This window comes from Priapulus caudatus, unplaced genomic scaffold, assembly GCF_000485595.1.
Source record: "Priapulus caudatus unplaced genomic scaffold, Priapulus_caudatus-5.0.1 Scaffold3589, whole genome shotgun sequence".
Taxonomy (NCBI): domain Eukaryota; kingdom Metazoa; phylum Priapulida; class Priapulimorpha; order Priapulimorphida; family Priapulidae; genus Priapulus; species Priapulus caudatus.
Window position 1 is genome coordinate 5,981 of NW_014580650.1, and position 4,056 is coordinate 10,036.

The window sequence follows — 4,056 nt, forward strand, 5'->3', positions numbered from 1 at the left end:
GAGGGAGAGAGAGAGAGAGAGAGAGCGAGAGAGAGAGAGAGAGAGAGAGAGAGAGAGAGAGAGAGAAAAAGAGAGAGAAGCCGAGCACTTCTGCCACTGATTATAGCAATCCACAGTAATGTGAAGCAATGTTCACACTGCTTACATATAGCGCCCCCGCCGGCGGCCATTTTGAAATCAAGGAATCGCAACATAATATAAAGATCTTCTCCTGATCAGTGATCAATATAGAAAACAACGTGTGAGTGAATCATCGATGAAATAATGCTTTGTGTGTGTGTGCGTGCGCGCGCGTGTGGGCGTGTCTGTGTGCGTGTGCGTGCGTGCGTGCGTGCGTGCGTGCGTGCGTGCGTGCGTGCGTGTGTGTGTTTGTGTGCGTGCGTGCGTGAAGGGAACCATATTTATTTAATATTTATTTTGATTTTTAATAGATTCATGCATCTTGATATTTTACATCTCTCTTCTCTCTCTCTCTCTCTCTCTCTCTCTCTCTCTCTCTCTCTCTCTTTCGCTCTCTCCCTCTCTCTCGCTCTCTCTCTCTCTCCCTTACTCTCTTTGTCTCTCGCTGTCTATTTTTCTACCTCTCTCTCTCTCTCCTCTCTCTCTCTCGCGCTCTCTCTCTCTCTCTCTCTCTCTCTCTCTCTCTCTCTCTCTCGCTATCCCTCTCTCTCTCTCTCGCTATCCTCACTCTCTCTGTCTCTGCTCTGCGCGTACATACATAGTCAACGCCTCGAAAAGCAGACCTCTAAACTCACTCTAAATTCAATATTTTCGCGTAAAAACGTGCTGATAAAAATAACCAATGCCAAAAGAAACGCCTGCGCCGTTTATACGTAGATATTTATTCATATTATCCCGAACTCACAAACTATCATCCCAAACTGTAGAACATTTTAATTAAATCTAAAAATGTGTGCCTATCATGATCGCTCAAGATCTTCCTTCCATCCATCCAGCCAATCATATTGATTAAGATACATTAAAGAAAAAGAAAGAAAAGAAGATAAACAGTGAAAACTCAATATTAGACGAACGCACGTACTGTACCACATGTACACATAGATATATATATATATATATATGTCATATTATTATCATACTTATTATACTTATTATATTTATTATTATACTTATTATATTATACTTATAAGTTATATATTATATATATTTATTTATATATATTTATTTATATATATATATTATATATTATTATATTATACTTATTATATTTATTATTATTATATACTTATTATTATACTTATATACTTCCCTTTTCATAACAACCGCGTGTGACCAAAAAAATAAATCGCAAAAAAACACGCAAAAATCTACTACGTATTCGGCGCTCTCGCCTCACTCACTCACTAAACTACTACTCAGTAATCAACAGCTGTGTACTCGACCCTGCTATTCTTTTCGATGCTTGAAGCGTGGTGAGATAAACTCGTTTTCACCGCTTGAAGCGAGAGAAAAAATAAACTCGTTTTCACTGCTTGACGCAAGATAAAAATCAACTCGTCCGGGGTTCACATCGTTTGAAACCTAAGAAGAAGAAAAAACAACAAAAATAACTGCATATGATAGTTTTTTTATTAGATTGTTAGATTCACTTAGATTGTTTGATTATTATTCATAATTTAAGAATTGGTTTTTCTATGTGGTGGTATTCTATGGTATCATAGGTGTTTTCGTGGCGATGAAGCAAGGTCGGAGCAACACAGCTGTGCTAGTCTGCATGTGCAGATATTTATATTTGGTGGAGCAAGCATTCACTTATCATTAGAATCAATCGATATTATGTATTATATATATATATGTTATATATTATATATATATATGTATATATATATATATAATTATATAATATACTGCTAATTATTGTACATATATACGAGTTCTAGGACAAATATCCGCGACAATACGCACCCCCGCGACATTACCCCGCACCATACTCCCGGACATTACCCCCATACATTTACCTTCGGAATTTTACCCGACAAATTACCCCCGCACTTTATCCCCAAATTACTCCCGGAATTTACCCCACGGACAAGTACCACTGGACATTTACCCCCGGACATTTACCCCGGACAATCACCCCGGAAATCACCCGCCGGACATTTACCCCAGAATCCGAATTTACCCGGACCCCGGAATTTACCCCGATGCCATTACCCCCCGGACAATCACCACGGCGAAGACCAATGTACCCCCGGACATTAGGCCCCCGAAAATTACCCCAGCGACAGTACCCCCGGACATTTAACTATCTCGCGACAATTACCCCGGAACATTTTACCCCCGCGACATTAACCCCGGACATTTATCCCCCGCGACAATTACCGGAGTGAGAGGGGGACAAGAGAGGAGAGGAGGAGACGGAGGACGGTGGGGAAGGCAGGACGCTCGGGTTGGTTATGAGGGGCGCCCTACCTTCATCAATCTCCCCTCCATCCTGCCTCCACGCTTCTTCCTCTACACCACCTGCGCCCTCCGCTTACTTCTCCTCCTCTGCATCCCTCCGACCGCTATCGTCCCCCCATCCTCCACACCTTTCTCAGTCTTCCCCTCCGCCTCTCTCAACCCCCCCCCCTATTCCTTCATCTTCCTACTTCCTCCTCTCTCCTTCTCCTCCACCTCCTCCTCTTCTCCCCCTCCTTCCCACCACCTATCTCCCACGTTCTCCTCCTCCTCCTCCTCCCTCCTCCTCCTCTTCCTCCTCCTCCACCTCTCCCCCTCCTCCTCCACCTTCTCGCTCTTCCTCCTCCACCACGTTCTCCCCACATTCCCCTTCCTCCTTCTCCACCTTCCTCCTCTCCCACGTCCTATCCTCCTCTCCTCCTCCTCACCACCTTCTCCCACTTCTCCCCCTCCTCTCCACCAACCTTTTTCATCCTCCTCGACCTACTGACCTGTATCATGTTCAAAATGAATAATAAACACCAAGTGGTAAATGTCCGGGGGAGGTAATTGTCCGGGGGGTAATGTCGCGGGTTAAATGTCAGGGGGAAATGTCGGGGAGGGGTAATTGTTTGGGGAGTAATTGTCCGGGGGTAATTAGTCGGGGAGGTAGTTGTCCGTTGGGGATAATGCCGGGGGGCTAGTAATTGTCCGGGTGGTAAATGTCCGGGGGTGATTGTCGGGGGTGAAAGGACATGGGGGAATTGCCGGGGTAATTGCTCTGGGGTAATTGTCCGGGGGTTAAATGTCGGGGAGTCATTGTCCGGGGGTAAATGTCCGCGGAGGTAAATGTCGGGGGAATTGTCCGGGCAGGGTAAATGTGCTGGGCGGGTAAATGTCCGGGGGTATTGTCCGGGGGGTAAATGTCCGGGGGTAATTATACGGGGGGTAATTGTCTGCGGGAGGTAAATGTCCGGGGGTGATTATCGAGGGACGTAAATGTCGGGGGTAATGTCCGGGGTGATGATCCGGGGGGAGGTGAAATGCGCATGGAGTAAATAGCAGTGGGGTAATTTTCCGGGGAGTAATTGCGGGGGTGATTGTCGGGGGTATCATAATTTTGTCCTGATACCATATATACATATAATACACATATACATGTACATGTACATATACATATATATATATATACATATACATATACATATTATATAAACATATATATTTACCCTAGAATGAATCACATTACATTACGGAGACACTTTTTTTTTCTTCAAAAAAGTACGAGAACTCGCGTGACAATGCACGCGGCAAACTCCACGACAGATGGCGCTCTCGCTCTGGCTCAATTCTGGCTGTATTAGCCTGAGTGTGGGAAGGGGGCGCTGCATGCAGTTTGTGCGCGCGGCAAGATACGAAACAAGTGGCGATGCGTCACGTGATTCGCGTCATCCGGCCACCAGGGGGCCATCATCGTTACTTAAACGTAGAGTCCCTATATATAGAGAGTTGCGCCATGACGAGTCGGAAAAAATCGGTCACGTAGTCGCTGGACGCCATGTTGTTTCCAAATGGATCCACACCGCTGCCGCTCAGGTACAGCGCTGTATGGATACGATGTACAATGGTCCTTAGTAATTAATTAGACTAATCGTG